This window comes from Adiantum capillus-veneris, chromosome 21 (genome assembly GCF_014529385.1).
Source record: "Adiantum capillus-veneris isolate H3 chromosome 21, ASM1452938v2, whole genome shotgun sequence".
Taxonomy (NCBI): Eukaryota; Viridiplantae; Streptophyta; class Polypodiopsida; order Polypodiales; family Pteridaceae; genus Adiantum; species Adiantum capillus-veneris.
Window position 1 is genome coordinate 141,446,957 of NC_140951.1, and position 16,072 is coordinate 141,463,028.

Genomic DNA, 16,072 nt, shown 5'->3' on the forward strand with positions numbered 1-16,072 from the left:
AGTACACACGATATACGTGGTTCACCCAATGTGGGCTACATCCACGGGAAAGCAGCCACTCAATGGCTTTAGTACTTCAAAACAAGAAGTAGTTTACAAAGGGATTATACCCTTAATGGAGCTCCCGCCTTGCTTCACTCTCACCACCTCACACTCACCTTGTTGCATCAACTTCACACTATGAAATGTGTGTGGAAATGGCCTCCTTTTATAGGCCAAAAGGGTTGCCCTCTGTCATGAGAGGCAGCCATGTGTAGCCGCCCTTGTGTAGATAAGTCCAAATCGGACCCTTCACCCATGTGTGGCCGCCCTTGAGAAGACAAGTCCACTTTTGAATTCGGCCACCGGCCATTGACTTTCGACCGCCGGCCAACCACCGGCCAACCGACTACCGGCCATCGGCCAACCAACCGGTTGTTTTCTGACCACTTTTCGGCCGCCGTCCGGCCATAATATTCCGGCGAGGGAAAAAAAAGTCTCGGGGACAGAACCTAAAGTTGCCCCTGATTTTTGGCCGTGAAAATTTTGGTTTCTAGCGAGTGATTTTCCTTCACGCACGATGGCTTCTCCTCATAGTGGGGGCCTTACAAATGTGCGCTTTTACCACAGAAAATTACAAGGGTAAATCAGGCTCCATACTTAACAATTTATGTATGCAACACGAGGTTAGATATTCAGTTTGCAGTCTCACAGGTCAACAAATTTATGCATAGCCCAGGGTCTAAGCATTGGTAGGCTATCAAGGGGATTTTCCACTACCTTAGTGGCACTTTACATCTTGGCTTGTTTTATCCCAAGGGGGGATCATTGCCACCAGACTTACATGCTTTTTCGGACTGAGATTGGGTTGGTTGTTTTGACACGCAAGTGTCCACAAGTGGTTTTTGTTTCATGCTTGGCAGTTCATGTATATCATGGTTGAGCAAGAAGCAACCTATTGTGGCCACTTCGAGTTGTGAGGGTGAGTACAGTGCAGTCTTCATAGCTACGGTTGAGTGTGTATGGCTCAGACGCCTTATGGCTGATTTGGGTGTTGGACAGGACACTGCCAACACTATCTACACTGACAGTCAGAGCGCATTGGCAGTTGCAAGGAACCCAATTTTTCATGCTCGCATAAAGCACATTGAGGTGCATTACCACTATGTCAGGAAGAGGCTCTCAGCAGGAGAGATCAGCTTGGCTTATGTGCCAACACAGGACAACCTTGCAGATCTTTTCACAAAGGCATTGTCTCATGAGAAGCTTGAAGCTTTCCGCAAAGCTTTGGGCTTACTCCCCTTTGTGGACTAATCATGTCGTCAAGGCATGGCACTTCCCTTTACTCATGTGCTAGCTCTCGTTCACCGCATCACTCTAGGGGGGATTTGTTACCATATACATGTGGTAGTGATGTGTGTGAACACACTAGGTACGCCGGGGCATTTTTTCCCTCTTTAGGAGGTTTTCCCCCTCGAGCATTGTATATACGCCCATCACTCTAGGGCTATCTATCTTTCCATTGCATACTAAGTAACACACTCTCTATTGTGTGCCTTGAGCTTCCTTCATCTTCTTCAAGGTGTGTGCGTTTCTCTGCAACCCTAATTTCAACAGGATATTGTTTTCTAGTATCATAGTACTACCTTGGAAAGATGCATTTATCAAATGGTTCGGTGGGAGGGTGGATTTCAGAGGATTATTTGTTGGCCAAAAAGTTGAACCCAATTTCATGTTGTCCATTAAGTTAAGTCAAGAACGGGGAAAGGGATTCTGACCTACGGAGCGGGAATTAAACTTGGGAAGAAGGGATTCGTGTAGTTAGTAAATACACTCATCTTAGAGGAACACACTGACGGCTGTGCTTGGTCAATAGTGGGGGGAAAGCAACAGTGACCTTGAACCAAGGGTGAATTAGAGAACTCCCACCAGTTGACCTTGGAAGGCTGAGTTCAAATTTAGTATGATAACTTTGATTGGAAAGTTGAACCAATAAGAAAAGGTGTTTCTTGGTTAAGGGTTCAGTATGAGAAAAGTGAATGTTATCACACCCTTGAGTTGGCATTAAAGAGCAGGAGGAGTGCTGTCTTGGTGTCGGTCTCAAGCAGGAGGGATGTCAGGAATCATGGTGTATCCATTTGAAGATGGTACAATCGGTGGTCCCTAGCATGGCTCACACCTTCATTCCAGTTTGACTCATATGTCCCAACCTACCATGCCACAAGAAAAAGCTTGGTTGCTTGATTATGGCGACTACATGGTCCCGCACACTAGATTACATGAAGGTGGATACAAAGTGTCACTTTTAGGACCTCTAGAATGATCCTGGATCCCTTGCTAATTTTCCACTTGCTATCCCCAAAGGTAGTGTGATAGCCATCAACATCTAGATGCCATGTGCTTATCAGGCTCTTCTTGAGCTTGGGTATATGCCTTACATGATGCAATTAAAATCTGATCCATGTGAACATTTCTATTTTACATTGCCAATTCCCTCAATATCACATGCATGGTTGTCCCCCAAATGAACAACACGCTGTCTGCCAGCACTATAGCCAGAGAACCATTCCCAATGTGGTGTCACATGGAATGAAGCACCTGAATCCAAAACCCAGGTGTGCATGATATCATTAGAATCGACAACCAAAGATTGTGCACTAAAAGAAGAAGCAAAGAGAATATCATTGCCACGGTCCACATGACTGACTACATTGATTTTCTCTATCTTAACCGTGCTCTTCTTTTCACATTGACCATCCTTTTTGTCATCCCTACTATCATCAGACTTTGTACCCTTGCCTTTATCTTTCTTCCACTTAAAAGCAATCATGCTCAAAGTGTCCATTCTTGCCACAATGATGGCACTCAACATCTTTCCCACGAGACTTGTTACTGCCTTTGTTTTTCGATTTCCCCCTTTGCTGAGATCTGCCTCTGGTATGCAATGCACTGGAAGACTTATTAGCTCCAATATTTTGTGTCTATTCAACCCTTCCATTAGAAAAGAGATCTCCACATGAAAATACATCAGCATAGCATTAGAGTTTCTAATGGTGGTTGTCCTAAATGTATCCTAACTTTCAGGTAAAGTGCATAATAGGAAAGTAGCTTCGAATTCATCATCAATGTTGAATTTTAGAGCAACCAACTGGCTGAAAACTAAATTTAACTCATTAAGATGTACAGTCATGGATATACCTTCATCCGAAGGTCCATCAACTTCTTCAACCAGTGAACCTTACTAGCATCATTTTTTTTAGCATACAACTCCTCAACTCTAGTCCACATAGCATAGGCATAATTCAACTTCTCTATGTTGAATAGCAAAGAGTCAAAAGTTGAAAGCTCTATGTTGAATAGAAAAGAGTCAAAAGTTGAAAGCTCTATCGTAGATCATGCAAGCTCATCAAGATCTTCCCAATCCGATTGCTCTATGTTTGTTGGTTGTACCCCCTTTGTCTTATACTCTTCACTTGTTTCTTCTACACAAGACATTGTAGCATTGTTTCTGCCATATGGAAAAATTGTGGGCACCCTCTTGATGTTAAAAAGTTTACTGTTATCATTGATGCTTGCCATGAATTCAGTCAAAAACAAGAAATTGAAGCCTCTATTGGTCGGAATATCAAACTCGGTCTGCAGCATTGATAGCAGCTGACAAAAAAGCACAAGATCAGCTGCATATACTGTTTTGAGTCAGTCTCGAAAAATTTGTAAAATTCAGATTAACCGTGCAAGATGTTACAGCAATCCAATCTAGCTTTAGCAATAAGGATTCAACTTTAGCAACTCAAATTCAGATCTTTTGCACTTTTGGAAGCAAAACTTTTGAGCAATTCCAAATATTTCAAAATCAGATCCAACAAGCATTGAAAAAAGGTTCTGGCACCCTCTGGGAAACCCTTGTTGCATGCCTAACTCAAAACTGAGTTACCAAGCTTGCAGCTCTGAGAGCTCAAAGCTCATAAGCACCTCAGTCGTGTGTACACTCTCTACAGGTTTGCTGCTCCACCCGAATCTCGTACAATGCTGCAGTGACAAAGATTATCTGCACACTCTGATGTTGAATCAGAGTTTTGATGTTGAACTAGAACTCTCTACCGAAACATAGCTTTGATGTTACTCTACCCTCATTGCACTAGCTTGTGAAACCAACAGCTCTCCATCTCTAAGCTAGGGTAATCTTAAATCCCATAGGTATTCCAAGCAATCTGAACACTTGCCCATCTACAATATCCTTGCATCTTGCATCCACAATTATCTTGGATGTGGTTCTTGCAAAAAAATTGTATCCAATTTTACCATCATTATATATAGATCCACTTGCGAGATAGAAGGAGATAAGGCATTCCCAAAAGGCTTCGACACAACAGTATAGTTAAATGGAGAGCTCAATGAGACATAAACTCAATTATCACTTTTTGCTTTATACACCTGGGAGATGTGGTTAGAGGACTACTGATTAATAGCAAGAACAACTCCACCTCTCCCATGGGTATGTTCGATACAAAACCATTCGTAGCCTGCTTTTATCCTATGGACATTCGAGAGCAAAGTCTATCCAGTAGTCTTGAGTTCCTACAGGCAAAAAATGTCAGGCTTGAAGTTAGTGTCATATAACCGTTATTTAACGATATGGACCTTGGTTGGATCTTAAAATCATTTACAATTAAGTGTATAAAACCTTATTGGGGGACCCGTTGGGGGACACTTCAATTTTTACTGCTTTTGGCGGGTTTAGCCATGGACACTGAGACTTTTGTTGGATCCTTGGAGGATTCTTCCTTTCTTTTTGAATCTAATGATGGAGGAAGGAGAAGCCTTTCTTCTTTTTCTCGTCTCATTAGTATGTCAACAACAAACTGATTTGAATCTGAGTGTATCTAGTTCTTGATCATCTAGTCCTTCTCTGCTAATTGAGCTGCAAAGGTGGGGTCATCATTCCCTGGTTATTCGGGACTTTGGGTGTTTGGGATGGATTCATCTTCAAAGTCAGAGGATGAAGTAGAGGACATTCCTCTTGTTTTCTCCAAAGGACTTGGTGGAGGTTGAACGTTTTCTTTAAAATTACTTTCATCAAAGCCATTGATAGGTACATCAACTTTTTGGCCCGAGACAATGGGGGTTTTTTCCTTTCCTTTTCCCTGTCCATCAGGGAATGTTGGATCATGAATGAATGGGTCAAAAACCTCATCTAACAAGGGATTGAAGATGTTTTTGAACCTTGAAGTAGAGGGTTTGGTTTTGGAGGTGTTTTTTTTTGGAATAAGTTGGAAATCTCTAGCTTTTTCTTGTGAAGCATCTTCTTCTGGAACTTGTTGTTTGAGATCAAGGCAATCTTTGATGAAGCATCCCTATTTCATACAGTGAAAGCAAGCATTTGGGAGGTTTTTGTACATCATTGATTGAATATGCAAAATTTTCCCAATAGGGACAATGCCCTTCAAGTCAACATTTAGATATATATCAATAAGCAGTTGAGGGTCCCATTTAGGATTAATATTTCCCCTTATTCTCTATCCTAAGACTCTATCAATGCAAGTTCCTACATTTTTGAGCCATGGGTATAGTTAGATAAGGAGGTCAAGGAAGTCTACCCGAGCTGGCATTTTGGAGGGTTTAGGATCTTTATAATTAAATCTTATGAACCAATGAAAAATAGATAAAGGCATGTTTTTAATGAGACATTGTCCTTAATTGACAATCTATAAGGTTGCATTGAGCTCATCACAAAAGAATAAGTAGTTGTTGTTAGGCAAATACTGCACATTTATTACCTTAATGTTTCTATTTTCCCAAATTTGGGTCATCTAGGTTCTCAAAGCTTCTATTGAAGGCCTCACCCCATGACATAATCCTATGACTACTTTGTCATACAATTGTGAGTGCCAGTGCTTCAGGAGGGAGAGATTCCATTTAGACTTCAAGGAGAACCAAGCATTCCATAAGCTACAAATAAGAGCAAATCCTGTAGGTTTTATTCAAACAATAGTAGTGAGGAGGTCTCGCAAGTCAAGCTCCTTCCACGTGTGAGTGCACGAATGTGGTGCGTGTGCAAAGAGAGAGAGAGAGAGAGAGAGAGAGAGAGAGAGAGAGAGAGAGAGAGAGAGAGAGAGAGAGAGAGAGAGAGAGAGAGAGAGAGAGAGAGAGAGAGAGAGAGAGAGAACAGTATGTGGGTGGAGTAGCTCAACACTATGTGTGTATGAGAGCCCCTTATTCTTCTATCTAGTAAAGAATAAGGTGTGTACAAGTAATGGGGAGGTAATGGGTGGTCAAACGTCTCTGACATGTCCGACCAGGGTAAGAGGCACACCACCTTTACCCCAACAATCTCCCTTTTAAAGGCGAACGTGCTAATAAGTGGTACTACTATAGGGCCTAGTAGTATGTATAGTAGGTAAGGGAGAAACATCGTCTCAACCTATGCCTTGGCTCTCTCAAAGCCAATGCATACTGCCATATAGGCTCTAGTGGTGTGTGTAAGCGTATATCCCTGCTAGAATCAGTATGCATATCCTACAAGTATCCTGTGATGACTTGCACTGCTCCATGATGCATCACGCTAGTGTTAGTCATCATATGATTGACAACCCCAACTGCAAACACTCCCACTACAACTGCTATGTCAGGTCTCGACACTAAGAGGTAATACATGAGAGTTCTGAAGGCTGATGAGAAATGAGTAATCTTTGCCAGCATATCCATGCCAATCACGTCAATGCAATGTCCTCTGCCAATCTATCCACAATAGGTATCTCAACACTCATTGCATCACCACCAGAACTAATTGCATATGAACACATCAATCCTGACTCTAGGGTAGTCGTCACTCCCTCATCATCCATAGGGATTGTATCCTCATGTCCTGGCATGAGCATATCAACCTCTAGCATGAGCATGTCAAAGAACTCCATATCGCTCATCTCCATGGTAGGAGGCATCTCTGTCCTAAGAGGAACAATCCATTGTGTCTCACTAGAGCATGACTGCTCTAACTCTTCATCTACAGACATCTCATGCACAACACTCTAGAGCTCATCCGCAAAAGTACATGTCTACAAAGTCACTCAGACTGCATCGTCTCGTACATTGACTCACTACTCTGGTCCCTAATTGGCAAAGCCTCGAAAGCTATCACCACCACCAGTGACTGCTCTAGTTGTGCACTCCAAGAGCTATCCTGCTCTACATGTCTGCCCTCATACCCTACATGCACAATAAGCAAAGTGTCACGCTGCTCATCGACAAAGTATACTTGCCTAGACTGCAAACGTCTGCATGGCAATGGACTCACAAAGACTATGTCATCTCTCACATCAAGAATGTAGAGTAGAGTCAAACGAGCGCCATGATGGCCTTGCGCTATCACAAGAAAACCTTTCCCCATTAAGTAAGACTCATCAATCAACTAAACATGACACCCATGATCTCTAAGCTACGAGATAGAGATCAAACTCCTATGGCCATCATGCACATATTGAACATCATTGAGCACAAACATACCCCCATTGGCAAAACACAAATGGATGTCACCAACACCATGAACACCATCCTGTCTCATAGCAAAAAATGTGCTAAACCACTCCCTGCGAGGAGTAGCATGGCATAAACCACTGTTGTTGAGCTGCCAATCGTGAGACAAAGTCCAGGCATGCCTAGGTGAAGTTTGAACCTGTAGAGGTAGGAGTGTCTACCACACTCGTACTCTCAACAACATCCAATGGAATCCTCCACTGTCTCCAATGCCTAAAACAATGCCTTCTCATGTGCCATGGTCTTCCACAATGCCAACAAACCACATGTCTGCGCCTTTGAGATCTTCTTGATACACCAACCTGTGTATCCAATTCAACCCACATAATGTGTAAAGGCATTGTCGACAAAAGCATAACCGCTCAACACAATGTAAAAGAAAACTAGCTGATCAAAGACCTGCCACCAAAACTATGGCAAACATCACATAAAGTGCATAACCCTCTGTCAAAACCAAGGACCAATCACACATAAATAGTGACCATACACAATGAGAGAGCAAGCAAAATGACCATCCGCATAGGCACAAGCCAAAACTTGGCTAAACAGCTCTCTAGCACCTATCACAAAACGCATAAAACCTAATGAAAATAGACAGAGTGTCCTCTGTAATTGGAGTAAATTATTGATGAAAATATCAACCGTAAAATCGCATCCAAGATGACAAAGTGGGAGAAGATCTTGACCACTATAAATTGGCCAAAATCTGTCAACAAAAGTTATGGCAAAGTGGGAGTAAACCTCGACCACTATAGTCTCTAAAAGAGGACTCTAAACCATGAACCATAACACTACTCAATGCCAATGAGTAGAAATGCCAAAATGGCTCTGTGATATCACATACAATGGCAATCTGCACTCAACGTACATCCACAGAGTGACCGCGCATAAACAAGCGTTAGAAGAGTTGCAAGCCAAAAACTTGATCAATGCAAAAACAATGCTCTCAAGAGAGCTCACCCGCACTCAAAATTGCTTGCCAAAATGCATGTATAATGGGCATCAACCATGTGCCACAACCATATGCAAATCCATTCACAAAGATCATAAACCAAAGCACAAGATCGCTGCCAAAGTATCTTGTGAAAATCTATGAAACTAGATCCACCTGTGTTCTCTTTTCTTCACTTACACACAAACTTCCACACTTTTTTTGAGCTTCTACAAGAGTTTACATCACTCTCAGCTAAGCTCACAAGCTCCCATAACATTAATCCTTTTCGTGGACATAGATTTGAGGAAGCATCATAAATTTTTATTCCTTTAATCAGTTTAGTCTCCTACAATCTGTTATAAGCCAACCAAGGGCGTCATATGAAATTGAAAATAAAAGAGGGGCAAGGGGGACACCCTTGTCTGATACTTCTCTTTAGGGGAATGAAGTTTGAGATAATCCCACTGATAGAAACCTTGGAAAAAGCACTACCAAAGAGTACATGAACAAATATGATGAGCATTGTAACAAATCCCATGTCAAATAGAGATTAAGGGACAAAATCCCATTCTATCCTATCATATTCATTGTCAAAATAAATCTTGAAGAAGACATAATCTTGTTGGGTATCATTTGCTGTTGCGTTCCTTCCCAAAGGCTGATAATGGCATCAAGGATACACTTGTTGTTTATAAAACCTTTTTTCTCCTTGAGAATAAGCTAGTCCATGAGAGGGTTGAGTCTTATGTCGAGGGATAGAGCAAAGATTTTGTAGATAGAAGTTAGACATGTTATAGGTCTGCGATTTGCTAAGTTCTCTTTATCCCCTTTTTTATAAGTCAATTTGATAACCCCAGTGTCGATGCTGGTGGAGAGATATCCTATACCCATAGCTTCTTAACCAACCAAGAAAATATAAGGGGCCAAAAAATCTTGAAACTGAATATAAAATTCATTTGGAAGACCATCAAGGCCTGGACTTTTGCCAAGCATTTTTTTATCAGATGCCCTTGTTTGAAGCAATGAAAGTAGGGATTAGGGACATTTCTCTACGTGAATTTTTGGAGGTGCAACTAAGTTACCTATAGGATCTTTCAATGGGACAACTTCCTTTGAAGAGGCTTTAAGGTCTATTTCAATCAAAAGCTAAGCGTCCCATTTAGGGTTCAAACCATTGGTAGATTTTTGGCCTAAGACTTTTTGCAATTGTGCACCAATTGCTTTAATCTAGGTGTAGAATTCAAGAGGGAAGTCATGAAAACCTACCCAAATTGGAACTTTTGAGGTTATATAGCCCCTTGGATTGAATCCTTTGTGCCATTTAAAGAAAGAAATGGGGGTATTTTTCAAATCCATTGTCCTTGGCTAACCAAGTAGCAATTAAACCAAGATATTGTACCCGAGTAATGAATAGGTTTCTAGCTTCCCAATTGTGGAGCATCCATTGATTGAGGAGATCTAGAGGAGGTTCTTGTCCATGGAAAAGACCAATCGCCACTCGATCATTTAAATGCTTGAAGCAGCTTTGTAGTCCAGAATCCCCAATTATGACAGAGTCTTTGGAGTTTGGAAATACTTGAGGGTGTAGGATCCCCCCTGGGGAGCTCATTAGCATGCTCAACTTGCACAAGAGGAACATACTCCTAAGGTTTCCCCAATTGAAGAGGGAGATAAGTAGGTTTTGAGGCATTCTTACTCTGAATGATAGAAGGATTTTGAGCAATAAAATGGATTTTTTTTATTTTTTTTTGGGGGGGGGGGGGGGGGGGGGGGGTATCTAAATTACTCCAACCATTGTGGATCATCATATTAGATCCAACTGCTAACATTTAAGGAAGAAAAAATTACTAAGTAGATGCAATGTTGGCATTGCTTACTTGTTAAAGAAAAGGTCTTGAGCCAACAACTTTAGCACATGTGGGAGGATTGAAATTTAGATCAGGGAGATTCGAGAACTTAGGGCCATCGTGCGAAGCACTGGGAGGAAATGAGGGGATTTCTCCAAAGTAGCAAGAGGAGTAGAAACCCGAGTCGGTGTTTGCATGCTGAGATGCATCAAGTTCTATAGAAGAGCTCCAAGAGAAGGTGCTTGTGGGGACACACCTGTTTGATATCTAAGCACAGAGGCATTAGCATTGTTGGTGACCATGCCATTCAGAGCATCTTGTAGGGCCATCCAACCCCTTTAGGGAGGGAATGGGAGAGGAGCCCTGCTCAAGGCATGCATTGGATGAGGGATGAGGATTGAAGGATGTAATAGGCGCTATATCGAGGAGCAGGGATGCATGCACATGGATGCAAGATCCAACCGTGCAAAAGGGGATGTTAAGAGCGAGGGACTTGGTGCACTCTCATCCTCACTCAAGGCTACTCAAACTATCCAATTGTTATTGTTGGGTTTCTTGTTATGGGTAGGGTTCTTGCCACCCCTCTTTGTTTTCCACAGGATGAAGGGCATGAGATCAATGGTCCCAATACATAGTCAATTTGTTGCATAATTAGGATTGTTCACTATGAAAAGTAGAAAAAAACTAATCTTGAGATGCATCCCAATCTTGGGAGGTCAACCCCTACCACTGCGGTAAAAGTCTAATGCCTTATACAACATCCCCACATGCATTTTCATGGCCCACATGCGACCCCATTAAAAAAAAAAATCTGATCTCGAAATAAAAACTAATATTAGGATATCCACATTAGATTGTATCCAAACATTGATCTCAACCATCACAATTAAGTGACATGCCCACCATTGCATTGGGGCCATTCATCCCTTGCACATGACCTCAAAGAAAATAAAGCTCAAAAAAAGGGGGGGGGGGGGGGGGAGATCCAGAGCCACCAACACTGATTGTAGCATTGACAAGGAAAATCAATCGGAACTTGGAATCTTAAGGATTTTTGGCAATCAAGGAGAGACAAAGGCCCTAGTAAAATGGAGGTGGTACAAGGCCAATGAGCATAGGAAATCACATGTTTGAAGAGATTTTGCAGGTTAGCAAGCATATTCATGACCACTTGCTTACAATGGGAGTGGATGGGGTTTATGATGAGAGATTCAAGTTGAATTGTCACAAGGTTTCATCACTTCATAATTATTTCCATGCGCATACATTGAGTATGCAAGTGTTTTGTCTTTGATGTGATGGGAAGGTAGATGGAGGGGGTTATGAAGATTCTAGATTCATGGTGTGTAGGGGAGCTTTACTTGAGCTGCTAGCTAGTTTAACCATGGCAAAATTTTCCTTCTTTTGTTATGGCCATTTCAACAAAATCAACAATTTGACTTCTGTTCTCAAGTGCAAATCATGCTTGCCTTTACTCAACTATTTTGTGCAACTCTTGTTTGTTATGTAAATATTGTTTTCATAGAGTGTATGGATGCAAAATTTAGGTGTCTTAATTATCTCGGAAACGTCCGTGGAGGGAGTTGATTGTGTACCGAGGTTGTGTAAAATAGTGTTATGGACCTCAACTTGCAATCATGCGGCTCACCTTGAGGTTTTTTTGTTAGGTGTGTAGCTTCAACCTTTTTGTTTTGGCGGTTGGGCGGGTGGTTTTGGGGGGGGGGGGGGGGGGGGGTTGTTGAGAATAAAAAAATTATATTAAACAAAAAGGAAAGAGGTTACAAGTGACCCTGAGGAAGCACAAGGGGCATCATGGCCAACACAAAAGCAGCCTAGGGAAGGGGAGAACATTACAAATTGGGACGCAGAGAGAGATAGTCAGCAATAGTGTACAATCTTAAGGGATCAAATTGGGAAAAAATAGCCTCTCTCCATCTTTGCCATCTTAGAACTTTTTGCAAATCCTTGACTCTAAATTTATCTGCTTTAAGATTTCCAACATAATAGCTCTGAAATTGAAAGTGAGGGGGACCACATATGAAGAGAATGAACGTACAAAGATAGCTTTGTTCCTCTCTAGCCATATTTGCCATAGTTAAGGGGGCCCCTTAGACGGGTCGAATGAGGGATGTCAAAGAAGCTGCATTCACCTACTAAAATGGATCTCCATGAAAGCTTTGACTGATCAGTAGTGCAGATATGCTGCAGCTCATGCAGTTTATAAAAAGATGAGCCAGGGTCTTCATGAACCTTACATCTCCTACACCTCCCATAAAAAATACCCCACCTCTTTGCCTTTGAACCAATCTATAACCCTTGATTAATGATTATCCACATTAGATAGCTCTGCTTAATGACAAAGGAAAGTCCCATATGCATTAAATCTATAAGACCACTATTTTGCATTATATGACAAGCTCCACCTACCATTAAGCTTATTAACCAACTGAGGGCCCATCATATTTGTTGAGCCTTTGTAGTCATAAATGTTTTTACATACTTTATGGAGAAATGTGTGTTGGCACCTAATTATTCTCTAAAACACTTTCTAAACAATTTGGATTCTGCTCTAGACCAACTGAACAAAACACTAGGATAGTTGATATTGCAAGATGATCTGCTCTTTTGACAAACACTCACCTTCTTTGCAAACATCCTTCCAGCATCTCAAACCGACTTTGAAGCATTTGGACAAATGCCACCCATGAGACTTTGAGAGCGATCCAAACCATATGGAGTCCTACAACCACATAGTAGGGCATAAAGTCCAAGAGTGAGGCGGGCTCCAATACTCTTTCTTGATTTTACAAGCCTTTCAAAATTTGCACACAAGGTCAGAGCCCTTGGGAGAAAAATTCGCATTAGAGAGGAGGAGTTCATCTTTTGAGAGTCCTCTCCAAGACTTATTATCACTAAGATAAAACTTGTGGATATCCCTTTTGGTAATAAGGGCCTAAAAGGATGAGGAAGAAATCGATCTTAGAATCTATTTGCTAGACAACTTGCAAGCCAAGGTTTTTATGTTAAGAATTCCAAGTCCATCATTTTCTTTTGAATCGCAACAAGTTATCCAAGAGACTTTGAGCACCTTGTTTACATAATCAGAGATCCCCCACAAGAATCTCCTTTCAAGAGAGAATAGTTTGTTCAGTTGATGCTAGGAAGACATCCAAAAAGCTAAAAAATAAACCATAGAAGATAAAAGGTAATGATTAAAAACAAAAACCCTTGCAAAAAGGTTAGGCTAATGATTGTGCCAGAAAAAAAGCCTTTTCTTGAATCTGTGCACCCGCTCCCATATTTGTTTGAAGGAAACCTTGAACCCCATAGGAATACCAAGTAATCTAAAAATTTGGCCGTCTTCAATCGGTTTACATCATGCTTCCCTTACCAGATCTGGGCATGCTCCCTTGGAAACTTTGTACCCTATTTTTGAGTGATTGATCACAAACCAACTGGCCAAGTAAAACAAACTAAGATTTTCCCAAAAAAAATCAACAAATTCACCAACATTACTAACTAGAGCATTGGTTTCATCTGCAAATTGTTGGACGCACAAGTTCTCATATGTTCCCTCAACCTTTATACCTTTCATTTTTCCTTTAGAGATCAACTCCTTTACAAGCCAATAATGCATCTGATGATATGGCATACAACAAAGGAGACAAAGGACAACCTTGTCTGATTGACTTGCAGAGAGGAATAGCATCAGTTAGGGTACCATTGATCGCAGTTCTTGCTGAGGCATTACCAAACAATATATGTACAAAGTCGATAATTTTTTTGCCTTAGCCCATATCAAATAGACTGCTAAATGAAATCCCATTCCATTTTGTCAAAGGCTTTGTCAAAATCTATCTTGAAAAAAATGAAGTCATATCAGATTCCTCAGCTAGTTCCATGCCTTCCCAAATGGCAATGATAGCATCTAGAATGTACCTCCCTTTAATGAACCCTTTTTGCTCATTGAGAATGAACTAATCCATGAAGGGACTAAGTCTTCTAGCTAGAGAGAGAGAGACAGGTGATGGGTCTCCAATTACACAACCCCTCCCTTGAGCCTTTCTTGTGAATTAACTTCACCACACTAGCATTGATGGAAGGGGAGAGACTCCTAGAGCAGTGATTCTTGACAAACCAACATTAGATAAGGGACCATGAAGTCTTGATAAAGAAAATAGAAATTCATTAGGAATACCATCCAAACCACGAGACTTGCCAGGGCTTCAATTTTCCAACGGTCTCTCTTACTTCTCCCTGTGTTAGAGGTAGATCAAGCAGTTTTGCTACTTGAGAAGACACTGTTTTGTTCCTTACAGAGGCTATTTTTGCTATGGCATTGGTAATTTCTCTACTTCTAAGAGGGGGAGAAGATAAAATATTGGAGAAGAAAAACCTGACAAGTTTCACATTCTCTTTATGATTTTTGGCTTGGATGTCATTTGTATTTTTAATAATGGAATGAAATCTTTACATTTTTTTCTTTTTCAAACGTGAAAACATATGTGTATGGGCTTCTCTATCTTTCTAGCCCAAAATTGTATGGTCCAAGCAAGGGAACCCTGGCCTTCTAGGAGCTCCTCTCATTTTAGCTTATCTTTTAGAGGCAAGAGCTCTAAAGAAGGAGGAGAGTCAGCTGGAGAAGATGCTTCAAGCAATGTAGTTTTCTTGTTAATCATCATCATCCTTTTGTGGGCTCTAATCTCTCTAGCCTTTCTCTTACACTGAGTCAATGCATGCTGGGTTTGTTTGACACTTGAATCCCATGCCACAAATGCATTAGTATTATGCACAAAAAAAGAATTCTTGAAAATATTCTGAATTATAGCTTTAACAGAAGGAAGCTTAAACAGAGAGATATCAAGATGAGGCCAACCAGCTCTAATGATGCTCACCTTTGAGAAATTCAAACCGTAGAGGCTTGTGATAAAAAGTAACAAGGAGGAGTCAGTCCTGCAGGTAGCCATCCAATGTTCTTGGACTAAGTCCACACTCATGTACATCCTATCCAACCTTGCATATCTATAACAGTTACCGAGTTGATTGTTAGACCAAGTAAAACTAGAATCCTTTGAAATGTCCATTAAAGCATGTTTGTCACATAGCTCATCCCAACTTTTTCTTTTTCATTTCCTTGTATGATCTTCCCCAGACCATTCCATCTGTCTTTGATAGCAGTGACCATATTGAAATCACCTACAATCACAAGAGGATGAGGGAGAGCAGATAGTTCTGACGATATGGAGCTCCTCTCAGCATGGAATTCGAAGCATATAAACAGACAAAAGTATAGTTAAAATGATCATTGAGAGAGAGAACTACCCAATGACCCTTTGGACCATACATAACATTGGTTATCAGTTTTTCATGTTTAAGCGCAATCCTAAGAGCAGCATCATCCTTACCTGTAGTGTGGTTAGTATAAAACCACTTATGGTCCCTACTTATTCTTTGAAGATTCCAGAGGCTGTCCTTTGGCTTTCACTTCCTGCAGACTGATGAAGTCCTACTTTAGCTACAAGTCAGAGAGCCGCTTTCTAATGGACACAACCCTGGCACAATCAATGAGAACTTTATAGCTTAAAGAAACTCCTGAGATGGATCGATTCATTTTTTGAAATGTTTTGAGGGCTTTATTATAGACACAAGAAGATGGTCAGGGTCAATTGATTTTTCTTTCTTTCTCTTGGACTTGCCAAACTTGATGGGCAGAGTTTCCTCCTTTGCTTGAGTCATCAGAATGTCCATAAAGTAAAGAGGGGATTGGGAAAGCTTTTTA